The sequence below is a fragment of the Pongo pygmaeus genome, chromosome 15, assembly GCF_028885625.2.
Source record: "Pongo pygmaeus isolate AG05252 chromosome 15, NHGRI_mPonPyg2-v2.0_pri, whole genome shotgun sequence".
NCBI classification, from domain to species: Eukaryota; Metazoa; Chordata; class Mammalia; order Primates; family Hominidae; genus Pongo; species Pongo pygmaeus.
This window is the reverse complement of record NC_072388.2, coordinates 84,543,134-84,557,748: the sequence shown is the minus strand read 5'-3', so window position 1 is coordinate 84,557,748 and position 14,615 is coordinate 84,543,134. Positions and strand designations below refer to the sequence as shown.

The following is a 14,615-nucleotide window of genomic DNA, read 5'->3' as shown; positions in this document are numbered from 1 at the left end:
AATAAACCTTATGATCAATATCATTATTAATATTGTTGTTACTGTTGTTATTACTAGACTTCTGGATAAGAAGTTGGCCCTGCCAATACTCATTGTAATTCAAGAAATCAGGAGAGAACATTGTTTCTAAACAGTCTCATAAATTAACATGAAAAGATCTGGGGTGGTGTTATATGCCTCCAGTATTAAGGGGTAGTGTCTGATCAAAAATCATCTCAGGTGTTTTTTCACGTGTTTCCCACTGGCTTGGGAAGTATTCCCAACATGAAGACAGCCCAGATGGAACCAAAGGCTAGGAAGGGGCATATCAAACTATGCTCTATCCTCTTCTACTCCTTTCAGCCACTGAAAAGTTTTGCTGAAAAAAGGGGAGGAAGGGATTGAAGTGTGTTTAATATGTGTTTGCAAATACACCACTTGCATGCACGTCAACTTTGTCCATCAAATGGCAATCTACCGCGAAACTTAGCAAAGTATTGTTAGAATTTTCTTTTGGCCAACAAGAAGAACCTAAAGTCCAACTTCCTGTAACCATCAACACATTAAACCATATAAATTTAGAATTTATTGTAACCTTCCCAAGCTTTGCGCTGTACTCAATGTGCAAATCACGAAGACTAAGGGTGGATCCTGTTTTGTGTAGCCATATTAAGGTATTGTGTTTTCTAGTCTTCTTTTCCCTTCTCTGGAGAGCCCTGGGTCCTCAGAGGCCTCTATCAGGAAATAATGGGCCTAGGATGAAATAAACAAAATAATAACAAGCAAAAAATAAAGAAGAGAGCAAATGCACAAAATTTCACAAGACCTTTGCTTTGCTCTTGTTAATTATGCCAAGACAGATACACAAAGTTAATGCTATGAGTTAAATTTCTCATTCTGTGGAAAACCACATTTGTGTGAACGTCTACTTAACTGACAGTTTTACTCAGTGCCAAGAAACGCATATCATCAAGCGAAATTATTATTCTTTAAACAGACCTATCCAGTGTGGCATATAAATTGCCTCATGTGTGGTTTGGAAAGCTCGCTGCTGATCGAGGTTGGGTTAACCAGCCAATATTTGTCTGACAAACCTGCTCAGAGTAAGGCAGAAAGGTGGTGGTTGTATTTCCCCCTCCATTGGGTAATCAATCTATGAGAATAAAAAAATACTCCTGAGGAAGCAGTCCTTCTCACTGGATTATGAAGATCTCCCTGTGTTCCAGGTCTGGCCATTGCTATTCCATTTACTAACTCAATTACATTTTTGCAGAATGTAGTACACTGGGCAACTTTCTTAGCACCACGGAGATGAAATGAATGGACCAAAGTTCCTAAAGTCTAATGAGAGAGATAGACATGTAAGCAGCCACATTATATAATACAGCATAAACAGGGAACCAATCAAGGTTCAAAGAAAACTCTGTAGAAACCCAGAGAAAGGAGTGACCGGGAGGGAAAGTGTCATCCACGTGCCTCTTAAAGGAACAGTTTGCCAAATGGAGAGTATGCGATAATGTTCTAGGTAAATGATAAACAGCATGGGAAAGGCAAAGTATCAAGAGGGCCATGCCTCACCATGTTCGGCATGAGGGTACAGGGAATGGGTGCTGAACAATGAGGTCTGAGGAGTGGTTTGAGATCTGGATTGTCACGGATCTTCCATGGCATAATAACAAGTTTTGATGGGCTTTATCCAGAGGTACAGGTTTCTAAAGGAGTATGATGTGATTTCTTTATTTTTTTTTTAGAAAATTAACTCTGGGGACACCAAGAACAGTACAATGGTTTAGGGGATACTGATGGTGGGGAGAACACACAGGAGACTGCCACTACCAAGAGAGAAGCCAGCCCTGATATCTAGCCTCCTGAAGGTACTTTTCTAGCAGATGGAGTTAAATTGAGCAATATTTTCTATGTGGCAAAACACACAGAAAAACTTTCAGAAAGTCACAAGTGACTACAAGTCAGACAACTATAAAAAGCACTGATTCTCGAGGTCAGAAAAAAAATTCTAAAAACTATCTAGCTCAGTGATTTCCAATAACGGGAGCTTTCAAGAACTCACATTCCCAGGTTTCATCACAGACTTAACACATCAGAATCTCCACCAAAACAGGATCCACCTTAGTCTTCATGATTTGTACACTGAGTACAGCAAAGGGCATGAGAAGGTTTCAATAAACTCTAAACTTACAGGGTTAAATGTGTTGATGGTTACAGGAAGTTGGACTTTAGGTTCTTCTTCTTGGCCCAGGAATCTGTATTTCTAACCAGCTCCTTCAGTTAATTCAGGTAGATAGGTCAAGTTTAGAAAAGAGTGACTATAGGCCAACCTATCAGATTTTTCTGTGAGCAGGGACAAACTCTTGTCTGAAAGAGTATCCCAAGGGCCTAGCACAAAATTTAGCATGGTGCCTGGCACACAGTGAGGACTCAATCTTTGTCAAATCCTCAGTTACAAGCTCGTGACTCAAAAGGATGTCTGCGTGGCATTCCTTCAGGACTCAGAGATTATTAGAATCGAATTTTAAATTCCATTGCTGTCAGCACCACTGGACTTGTTCTTTACCTATTTGAGTACAAAACTACTTTCTAAAACCATTTCCCAAAGAATTTTAATCTCTCTTACATTTCCTAAAGTAGCAAAACAAGGCCTTTTTGTTTTATGCTGGGTTGAATGTTGGTTCAGAAGCTACTTACTAAGATGTTAACAGCTTACAAAATACACTCTAGTGCCTGCTTCTCTCAGGTCCAATTTGATTAATTATATGTATATATTACATTATATATTATGTGATCTTAACAGAAAAAGCCTATGTGTTTCCTAGCTTGGCGGTCTGGGGCATGCCTAACATCTTGTTAAATATAGCTTTCCTACATCAATAAATTTACGGATTCATAGTGTTGAAAAAAACAGGGGAAAATCTCAAATGTTGAGTGGAACACAGAAATTATACTATACATACATGCAATTATAATGATAAATGAAAAATAACCCCAGTACCATATATTTTTACCAGGACATCTGAACACTGCTATTTGTTCAGAAGTATCTGCAGTAGAAACAGTAAGAAGTTCCTTTACTTAATTGAAAATTATCTTCTGCAAGAAATAGTTCCACACTGAACTCACAGCCCAAGAGTATCATTCTGATTCCAACGTCCACAGCAAGGTATAATCATTCTATAAGGATAGAATAAGCCTTAAGCAAGCATAACGATAATTTACATGCTAATATTCTACAATAAAATATTTTCATGACTCTGCCACGAGTCACGTATAAAGTGAATTGTGTGAGGGAAGTTGTTAAAATTCATTTCGATAAAAATCTTTGTACTTTGGCAAAGACATAACCATGGCTCACTGAGCTCAGTGTCATAGTCTAGACATGGAACTCCTTGGAAGCTGCAGGCACTGGTGTCATCGGTAGAAGGACCATGGTTGTGAGGTAGAAGGCATGGGGATGGGTATAAACACATTAATTGCTACAAAGGCTATGCTTTCAATGAACAAATAAAGTCTGAGTTAGGACCCAGTTCATTCCCCGAACTGAGACAAGTCAGTAGAAGGTACGGGTAACACAATGAAATCACTATCATTTTGGAGACAGAAGGACCTACAGTTGGCATTCATTAGGCCTCTCCTATGTGCCAGAACAGGTAGACATTTTAAATAATTATCTCAATCCTAAAATTAATAGCTCTAGGAGTAGAAAGTATTTTCCTCCATTTTCTACTTGAGGAGACAAAGAGTAAGACTGTCCATCTCCAAATGAAGAGCTCTTTTCACTAACACTATGTGTTTCTGGCATACTTAGTGTTGACTGCACTCCCTTCAATCTTGTATAAAACTGCAATGCAATTAGGTTTTGTGTCTACCTCTCTGCTCACCAGCCCAGCTGGCCTCAAGTGGAGGGATCATGCCTTACCTACTTTTGGCCTGTCCCATCTTACTTTATGCCCAGTTCATGGTTAGTGCTAAAAATCATCTCTTGAATGAATGAGCAAGCTTTCTTCATTTGGTGAAAACTCCATAAGAATATCTCCTTCATGAAGATCAGGCCAGTCAGACTTAAATATATTTTCTGATTGCATTTTGTACTTTTCTTCATTTACACAGTTTCCCTAAGACCTATTTGGAAAAGAAAATCACCAATTAAAAACTATTTGGGTTATAACATTATTTTTATCATATTAAGGACATATGTGCTAAACTGGCACCACCTAGCTTCAGGGTATAACCGTACTTCCTCCCCATAGTACATAAGACTTATATTTGTTGGTACATTTCAGAGATATAAACACATACTAACTCCCCACATACATACCTACAGATGATTCTCATTTTATTAGTAGACCTCTTTAAAGTAGTAGTAAAGATTTTCTCTCTTCAAATATTATATCATTCAACACTGCCAGTACAAAAGGTATTCAGATTAATTTTGCCAAACTGTGCAAGTAATTTTCCATGTTAAAATACAGTTCTGTGGCCACATACTTTACAATGTACTGCTAAAGTACTAATCAACTTTAAAAAAAAAACATTAAAAAAGCAAGTGTCAGAACTCTGACAATAGCAAATCATAGATTCAAAAGAATGTTGTTGGATACAGACTTCATACCTCAAATCACCAAAAGAAATACTCATTTTGGCCAAGAATCAGAATCCAACCACATATTTTATAAATATAGATTTCACCAAGGCATTTGTTTTCTGAAGCCTTCAACTATGCAACAGAAAAACAATTAAGAATTAACCTTTACAAAGGCCTAAATGTAAACAATTTAGCAAAGAGAAATAAACATGCTCACTCTTGGAACATTTAAAATTAAGTGTCTCAGTTTTGACAATAGTAAAAACAGAACTGAACAAAACATGCAGAAATACACTGTAAAGAACTGTTCCACAGGGTTTAATGACACTAACAGCAAAATAAAGCCAAGCTTTGGAATACACGTTGGCTTCATAATAAATTGTCTTTCTATTCACTGGTAATGGGTTGAGGAGGTTTGCCAAACTACAAAAATGACTGTTTTGCACTAGCCTGCCTTATTTCGCAAAACAAAATTTTAAAAAATCATTGTATTTCTATTGGTGTGTGTTTGCAAAAGGTAACGTGGATAGTTAAACTGTAAATCCAGTCAAAAAGAGAAACAACCTCATTTCAGAAAACATTGATGATTTATTTTTCCAAAAAAATCCTCAAAATTCTCTTTCCAAAATCAAAAGAAACGTTTGACCTTCGAAGTCAATTCACCCTAATTATCGTTTATCCTTAAAATGGATACTTCCATCAAAATAGCGCAAACTCAGAAAAGGAGATAATCCATTATTAACTGAATGGAAGAAATGATGCAGGGGCTACCAGACAGTGTATTGGTTAGACGATATCCCTTGAACCCATAAGAGTGAAAGCTCCTGAAAGGTAGGACTCTGTCTTGGTTACCATCTTATTTATATAAAACCTTGTCTATCATAGCACAAGACAGGCATGCAGTGATAAATGTTATTAATTTGAATAATGTCTCTTTATAGGAATATAACACTGTATTGTTATCAAGGTATTTTCACACACATTAATCTTATGTGACCTCTCAACAACTCTGTTGAACTCTGTAGAGAGGAAATTAAGTCTCCAGGAGATTAAGTAATTCATACAAGGCTGAAAATAGAAAGAAGTATGCTGACATGAGAATGTAGGTTTTCTTTTCCTTCCCCCAAAGCAATCTCATTTATGTCTCACTCCCCACCACAAAGTGCCTAATACCTACATCATAGGATTATACTCATTCAGAACAGGCAAACTTGTCATCTAATCTAATGCTGAAGAGTGAAATGCTATTATTTTAAATCTAAATATTTCTAGGCTTGTGATTTTTTTTACTGTTCTAACTAAAACAAACAACTGTCATCATTTTGGGTGGTTTCATAAAGAATGGAACTTCTCAATTCTATCTGCAGAATTCTACATCTATATGATAAAATGTAAAATGCCCAGCCTTAGTAACCCTTAACTTCTTTCTGGCTCCAGTTACCCAATCAGAAGTGAGGCAGGTAGGACTTTCTTGTATAAATTCAGAGGCAGTTGTGAGAAATAAATGAAATCCTGGATGTGAGAACTGGAAAATGTAAGGGCCCGGAGTGATGAGGTTGGATACGAATGTGCTCTCAAAATCAATGTTAAAAAGAGATTCCTGGAACCTCTGGCCCATATGCACGCAAACAAACCTCTTACCTCCACTTTGTCTATTAGATGTGATGAATATTACAATTCCTTGCATTATTTCCTTTGTCTAAGTACTTGAGTCCAATTTTGGGAGCAAACTGGGAGAGGAAATCATTACAGAGGCTGTTTAGATGCTGGATTCTGATGAAAGTGACATGTAGAGGCAGCTGGGGCTAAGAGTGACACCAGCATGTGAACCTATTTCAGGACTGATATGCGTCTAATGTTTTCCATTCAGCCATATGACCTCTGTTGACTTCAATGGACAGTATATTTGTGAACCAATTTTAGGAGCCACTGTTATTTTGCTCCCTGCTGAAGGTGGTTTCAATTGTTCTGAGGCCTAATATCATCTGTAAACTTTGGGACCTGATATCTTTTCAGTGAGTTTAAATCCAAAAGCCCTCAGGTTCTTAAGGGGTTCAGATGGAAGATTCTTTTATCTGTGTCTTGAAAGCTCTAATAAAGAGAACTGAAATATAACAGTATGACATGTGAACCGAAGGGAACAGAAGACTTTTTCCAAGTTTCTTGCACATTCCCTTAAAAGCAACCTGGGAACAAAGCGGGGGGAAAAAACTGCTCAGTTCTAATGAGCATCTAATGGTTAGTAGCTCCAGAGAGTTATTTTGTGAATGCTTCAAAAATGGTTGAGGTCTTTAACCATTAAACTGCCAGAAAAAGCATGTCCTTATTAAGTATCAGTAGAATAACTGACCAGTGTTTGAGAATCATCAACGTGCCCTTTTGACTTTCCAAACTATATAAGAATATTTTCTTTGACCTTCCTTGATTAACAGATCCGGATGTAACAATGACACTGCTTTTGTTTGGGTGACTCAAGGCACATGGCACTGCACACTTTTGCAGGAACACATCCTACATTAAATTAAGTTAGAGGTGGTATTTGAAAAATAAATAAATAACGGAGTTCCAATTCACTGCAAATGGTATAGGAGGCCAGTAAGTGGGAAGCTTGCAAGAGAAGGACTTCTTTTAGAAAGATGTTTTACAGAACATTTTCTGCATCATTAACTCTTCTGGAATCCTGAACGCAACATGATGAATTTCCCTGAAAAAGTAGCTACTGTTTAATTTTGAATCACTTCAAAGAGCCACAGTAGAAGAAATCAAAGAAAACCAAAAACACCAGTAGATGTGAAATTCGCTAAGGAAGAAAAAAAAAAAAAAAAAAATGAAGCTTCTAACAGATTTTGACCATGTACTCAAAATACCACCGATTATTTTACTAGTACAGTGTTTTACTGTTCCATGAGACTGAAATAAGTCTCTGTATTCATTAGGACACAGGATATTTTTATTACAATATTTGTGTCATAGCCTTTAAAAAAGGAACATACTTAAAACCTTGAAAAGAATCTCTGTCTTAAAATGGTTCTTGATGTATGTGTGTGTGTGTTTTACTATAAACAGATACGTAATTGGAGGTCCTTTATTACTGAAAGGAGTAAAAGTATACTGATACTTCAATTCGCGACATGTAGTTTTAGAAGAAAGATATAATTGCACAAAAGCAATTTGGAGAGTAGAAAAGGTAAGAAAGTTGTCTGAAGTAAGACAATGGTTGTTTAACTTTAATAATAATAATAGCTAGTCTTAAAAAAGTCTTTTGTGTAAAAATTGCCCAAGGGAAAAGAAAGAAAACCTCCTAAAAATTCCATATCCCCAAATACCACTAGATCAAAAACCATCTGGAAAATGTCAGATAATGGTATCCACCCACCTAAGAAATTCAGTAAACTTTGTCTTCAATTAGCATTTGAAATAATCGGCTAAAATTGAAATTTCTATCTGAAAACCCTCACAAGACAAACCTGGATTAGGAATCAGATTTTTAAAGTCTCCTTAAAAGGACCATCTGTTTATAAATATTCTTCTCACACTCTTTGATCTGTACCGTAAGTTCACAGTAGAAGCACAGCAGAATTTAAAGACATATACACACAGCTACCAAGAAGTCCAGTTACCACATACATATTCTGAGCTCCTCTCAAGTCTCCCTTGTTATGCAAGCACTTAGGAGCAATAAAATTTCACTTACATTCAGCAGCATTGTGAGTCCCAAAACAATAGTCAGCCTGACTGTACAATCCCTTCATTGGCAGTGGATAGCTCTGGTGTTTTATTTATGTTGATCACATTGTCGATGCTATATGGAATAACCATTTAGTTGCCTCTCTATTAGTCCATAACATTTTTATTACTGTAATTAAATGTCATTATCCATATTGAACTCTGTATTGGAAAAATCAAATTAGGTAAACTGAAATATCCAGAAAGAACTACAGAACTGTTGGGATTCACCCCCAGCACCCTCGACATCACCTTCAGACTTTGATGAGAAGGAAAAAAAAAATGAGTGTTCACTTCTCACAGATAGAGGTCACTAATGGACTGAATTTGAATCACTGCAGAAGAAACCACAAAGTTATTAAAGTAATCTAGTGAAAAAGGAACTCGAATTGAAATTAAAGATATCAAAAGATGATTATCCAGAAAAGTCTGACCTGAATACAAACATTACATCACCTTGACCTTTTTTGAGTCTTCTAAACAGAGAGCAAAACCAAAAGCCGCTCGGCACCCTTGCTGTTTTTTAACTTCAGACGCTTCAGATCCCAGAAGCAGGAATTCTTCCTTGTAAAGTACAAAGCTCAAGAGTCAAACTAGATCAGATGTTCACACTGGGTCTCTACAGAATAAAGTTTCTGGACTTGTACGTACTTGAGCCTTTCTTAAAACTACAGCTTCAAACTGGGAAAATATAAAGTTGTCTAAATCCTAAATCCAACTCTCCAGCAGGCCAGAATATAAATGTAACCGGCATCAGACAAGGTTCAAATTAGATCCAGCCGGTCAAAGTCAAACTCGTATATGACCACATCATCTGAAACCTAACATACAGGAAAAGCCAGGACTGCTTTGGGAACTCCAGGGTAGCCCAGCATGGTGTCATTTGGGAATCTACTTTCTTCTGCTAAAAGCATCCCCTGGAATTTCTAAAACTGCAATGAAACTACTGAAGTGTTAAGACATGCGCTTTTTTTTTAAAAAAAAAAAAAAAACAGCATTCCTTCCATGCTAGGTTTGTAATAGGTTCTGCTACAGTACAGCTAGCCCAATTCTTTTTACAATTTCTTCTATCTACTGGCAGAGACGTGGAATAATGTTTGAAATTTCATCTTCCAACCTCCTCCAGTCAAAGATATTTGCAACTCAACATGACAGTATGGTGTTGCACTGTCTTCAGTGATTATTAAAAATCCCTAAATGGTTTAACCCTATCCTGTTTCGGGCTTTCAAGGAGGGGAGGAAGAGAAGTAGTATTCTCAGACGCAATAACGCTGTGGAGAAAGAAGCAACTTTTCACGGTATGCGTATTACCCACAGATTGATTCTCTGCTAATATGGTGACTGGTGGCCTGCCCGTCGTAAGTAGCTGGCCCATGTTGTTCAGTAATGAAAACAAATCAGAATCTAGTTCTAACACTTCAAATACGGACCTAAAATTTTACATTCACACTGAACAACCTAATATATCCCTGGACAAATGCCAATCTGCATTCTATTTACCTCAAAATGTTTTTTTTTTTTTTTGGGAGCGGGGGCTTTTCATTGGGTATTTATTAAGGTCATACCGGTTAAGTCTACAGACAATATCGGTCCGATATGGAAGCTAACCTTCATATTAGCTTTTGGTTGTGAGAAGTTAGACATAATAAATTTAGCAATAAGTCTGTGAGCGAGTGGACATGCTCCAAAGCGCCCTGAAACCCTGTGTGATTAAAGAGCCTCCCAGCTGAGTGGGGAGCAATAGCTCCCATTTAGAAGAGGCTTTGCATAGCAAATGCAGCATGTGAAGAAATCTAATCAGCACCTTGCACTCTTGAGCGAGCGTTTACACGGATTTGTGCTTTGCACTTGGTTAGCTAACTGTAAGCTTTACAAGAGATTCTCTTACTAAAATTAATCAAAAGCTCTTGAAGACTGATTCCCATTCACAGGAGAAGACAGGATGAGTTTCAGGCGAATAAAAAATGATCATAATAAAGATAGCAGCAGCAAACGCTGAGCTGCTTTGAAACTAAAAACTCAGTTGGGGGAAAGGGGGCGTCGGGTGGTTGGGGCTGGAATCTTTTTGCTTTTGGAGTGAGCTGCAGCTATTTTCTTAGCCTAAGTAAGGCTGCCGTTCGGGAAACGTGACCGTCTTCTCTGCGCTGCCGCCGCCTCAATGCGCACACGCGGCCACTCACTACCTTAGGACCACTGCGCGTCAGGCCACCGAGAAAAATTCCGCCTCTCTGCAACACCACTAACCCCCTCCCCCAAACACACGCACACACACAAACACACATACGGACAGTCGTGGCAAATTCACATCACCAATAGCTAACACGTTTCACCTCACCCCTGAATGAAAATGTAACTTCTAAAGTTCCTATTTTATGATGCCAGAAGGTGAAGGGAGGGAAGGAGGATTCCAGGGATGTCAAAAGGGGAAAGGATATTTTTTCCTCTTTGCTTGCAATATTTCACCCCTGAAATTTGCTGTCCAGCTAAACGAAGCAGGCGAGTAGGGAGTGGGCTCCAATCATTTTTTTAAAATGCTAAACGGCTGAGACTGTGAAGGGGGGAGCGTGCGGTAAGTGAAATCCGTGAACCATTTCTCTGGACTGAAGAATACTAAAAGCCCCTGGATTCACATTCCAAATTTCCAAAGAGCTACAAGATGAGGCACCAGCTGGGGCTGAGGGTTCTCACCCACTCCTGGGGGGATTTGCCTCTCAGCACAGCTGCCCCTCTAACGTAACTAGTGATCTGCCAGCGCTCGGTGCTCATCCCCGGGATCTTGAACTTCGCCTCCCTCTTACTTTCTGCCAGACCCGCGAGGGCCAGGAAAGGCTCTGGGAAGAAGCGGGAGCGCAGCGGCGGGGCATGGAAGAAGAGGGTTGGGGGCGCGCGTTACCTGCAAAGGTTCTCGAGGTCTCCTTCCAGCCCTGGCGGCAATCCCGCTCAGCGCCGCGCCCTCCCCCAGATCCAAACTTTTGCTGGGTCCTCCGGGTGGCGGCGGCGGCGACGGCGGCGGCTGCTGGAGCCAAGCCCTGTCGCCCGCAGCGTCGGGGCGCGGGGGTGCGAAGGCCGGAGCCTCAGAGCGGTGAGCGCCTCCCCACAGCGGGCCGGGGCCGGGGCGCCCAGCTCGCCTCGCTTGCTCTCGCCTACGTCCCCTACGGAGTTGCGGCATCGTCTTCCCCCGTCCTCCGCCACCTCCGCCTCCAGGGTTCGGGCATGCCACTTTCTCTTGGCTTCGGCCGCCGCGGCCCCCGTCTTCTCTCCTCCTCCGCCTCCCCCTCTCCGCTTCGCCAAGCCAACGAACCCCAAAAGAAGTACAGCGAGCGGGGAAGGCGGCGGAAAGCTGCCCCGCGGCGCCGGAGCTCCTCGGATTTGGAGGATCCCGGGACTCGGCGGGAGAGCTAGGCGGGCTCTCCTCCGAAGCGTGTGTGCGGACAGCTCGGAGCCGGGCGTGCGGCGCTGCGCGGGGGCGGGCGCAGGGCTCGCTCCAAGTGCTGCGCCCGCCCGGCGTGGGTCTGGAGGCTGCTCAGACCACACTACTGCCTCAATCCGACGCGGCTGGGCTAATGTAGGCGCCGCGGCCCCCACCCCCACCCCTCCTGACACCCCCGGATATGTTTACAGTAATGAATTCGCGGGATCGCCTCCGCAGCTCCCGCGCTCCTCCCCTCCCTCCGTCCCTCGAGCTCTGGGGCGCTCCGCTCCTGGAGCCCTCTTTCTTTCCCTCCCTCTCTCCCTGAGTCCCTCCTACTTTTCTGGTTTAAAGAATGCTTGGGAGGCGCGGCTGCTACCCAGCGATTTCCAAGAGGCAAAGTCAGACTTGGCTTTTAACCCTGTCCTCTCTGAAAAGAGTTGCAGAGCGCCTGGCTAACCCGGCAGATGCCACGCTGACCTTCTCTCTATCTACCCGGCACATGCCGTTCCTACCACCAGCCTTTAGGGATAATGTCACCATCTGAACCCTGAAAGGAGATTTCCCCCATACCTGCTTAATGGTGTATTGCCAAGAGGGAGGATCTATTACTTAGACACTGAGAAATGATCGAAATGTGAGATTAGAGGGTGAAATACAGCAAACCTCTCAACCAAAATGGCGTTATTTCAAATGCAGGCAACCTTGGTGATGTGCCCGCCACTCCTCACCCCATCACTAGTTCCCTCATCCTGGACCACCTTAAATGACTTTAACTGGGGGAGTAATCCAAAATTTAATAGGATTAATTTAAACACCCCCACTTTCTTCCTTCACCCTGGCTGCTTCTGGCAAGAGCGTTGTTAAATTTCCCCATAGATTGCAGCGGACAAAGAGAGATTCAGCCTAAAGATTAGGAAACAGTCTTGACAGCTAAGAAGCCTGATTTCTGTACAGGCAAAACGTTTCCACTTCGCAGTCTCTTTCCAAAGGTTAAAGGGTAATGTAAAAAACAAACAAACAGGTAAAAAAACTAGGTGCACGTCTCTATTTAGGAAGGAGGAGATGTTTTTGGTTTTCTCATCTTATTTCGTGCTGCTCCTCCTGCCTCCAGTAAGTTGCTGTCATGTTGTAACAAGTCCGGTGAGGCTGAATCTGAACAGAAGAGGGAGAACGAGCCCGCGCCAAGAGCTACGCCGAGACGCGCCGTCGGTGGGGCCACGCGAGATGCAACCGGAGAGTTTAAAACTAGCCCAGGACCAACCCCCCAGGGATCTGCTCAACTCTCCCCGCAGAAGAGTTTAACTGGGGCGGTGGCCGCCACAGGCTGAGGATGATTTCCGGACGCGCCCCAGGCGCGACCGCACTCCTAGTCCTCAGTTCAAAGCCTGAGTGACTTGGCTCCACTTCCTCAATTGTTTTTTATTTCCTTCGCATCCCTGTTGTGTCTACGGCCTTCACGTATTTGAGAGCCTAAATCATGTTAAGACGACTTGGAGAAACGCCCGATTTGCCTCCCAAGCCACGCAAGGATCCACCCAGACGCACGCCCGCGCGGAGACGCACGCTGGCACACGCGCTCACACACGCGCGCACACACACGCGCACACTACCCGGTTCGTGCGCGCGGGTCGCTGTTCCTGTTGCATTATGCAAAGGTGGCTAGGAAAGCGCGTTAACTTACATTTACATAGCCCATCTTCTCCCCACAGTGTGTGACTAATACGTATCCCGGGGAGGAGGGGGCGCGGCTGGGGGTGCTAATCGGAAGGGAACAGACAGTGAGTGCCATCTTGCTGGGAGGTTCCAGAAGCAAAGCGCCAACGACGACAGTAGCGGTGGCCTCAGCTCCACCAGTAACTGCCGCTGGCAGGAGCACCACACGCTCTAGGAGTTTCCCGGGTATCAAGTATGGGTCCAGCCCGTCCCAGTCATCCTCTTCCCCTATGGCTTCATTCCCGTTGTCAGTAACCCGACCTCAACTTGCAACCTTGATCTTGGGCTTGATTACAAATGACGAAAGACCGCGGCAGCCCTCAAAGTGCGGGAGCGAGCCCCATACTGGTCAGCGCGGCGGAGGGATCTTTCCAGGAGGCCCCAAGCGCCCAAGCCTGTGGAGAGACTTGGTAACAGCTGGCAAGGCCCTGCTCCAGCCACCCTCGCTGGCTCCTTGCCCCTGCATTCAGCGCCTGGGGGCGTTATTCGCTCTCTCCCTGCGTCCCACGCACGCGGCTCAAGGAACTCGATCCCGATTCCACCTCCTGTGCTCCCCGAGCCTTCGCCACCTCCGCAGGCGCTCTAGAAAGGCGCGATAGCCCCAGCTCATTGCCCGCCAGCCCGAAGAGGACAAGCAGGGCTGGAAGGGAGTTGGTTTTGGAAAAAGCACCCGCCCCCCCAACTCGAAGGAAAAGGAATTAGTATCCACTGCATCTGTTCAACTGCTAATAGATCCCAGATTACGGGCAGGTAGCAGGCTGGTGTCTTTAGATAAAACAGCCTGATAATAACGCTGGTGACATTAACAACAGCTTGTGGAGGGGAGAGGGTTGTTACTGGTGAAAGTTAAGAGATTCAATCTAAGGAAGTAGGAGACTGAACTCTGACAAGGTTAGGGGCACTGAGAACCCCAATTTAGCATCGATGCATCTACCAGGCAAGAAAATTTGCGTTTTGACCCAGAACTCAGTCATGATGCTCCTTAGAGGAGGTGGATTCGACCAGCAGACAGATGTCCCCAAAGTCGAGAGAGAGCTAAGCTGCCTATTTTCTCTCCAGGTGAAAGACAAAGCCTAGAACACCCCACTTAAGATGACCACCCCCAGCTCTTTCAAAAAAAAAAAAAAAATCCCCCGAAGAGACAGCGTGGTGCCAGCGTAGCAGCAGCTCGGCCGGTTACTGGAAACT

The 14,615-nt window shown here is 42.8% G+C and overlaps 1 protein-coding gene across 5 annotated transcripts in view; it reads right to left on the bottom strand.

The window, feature by feature from the left end:
- The window catches only part of FLRT2 (fibronectin leucine rich transmembrane protein 2), a 101,911-nt gene that overhangs the window by 83,368 nt on the left and 3,928 nt on the right, over window positions 1-14,615 (bottom strand). The window contains exon 1 of one of the 5 annotated variants that reach the window (XM_063651956.1): window positions 13,396-14,535. The exons of 3 other annotated variants lie outside the window; for them this stretch is intronic. The gene's annotated coding sequence lies outside the window, so the exon portion shown is untranslated. Of the gene's footprint in view, window positions 1-11,195; window positions 11,331-13,395; window positions 14,536-14,615 lie in introns of those variants that run through there. One more of the 5 variants, XM_063651954.1, reaches the window with a different exon arrangement.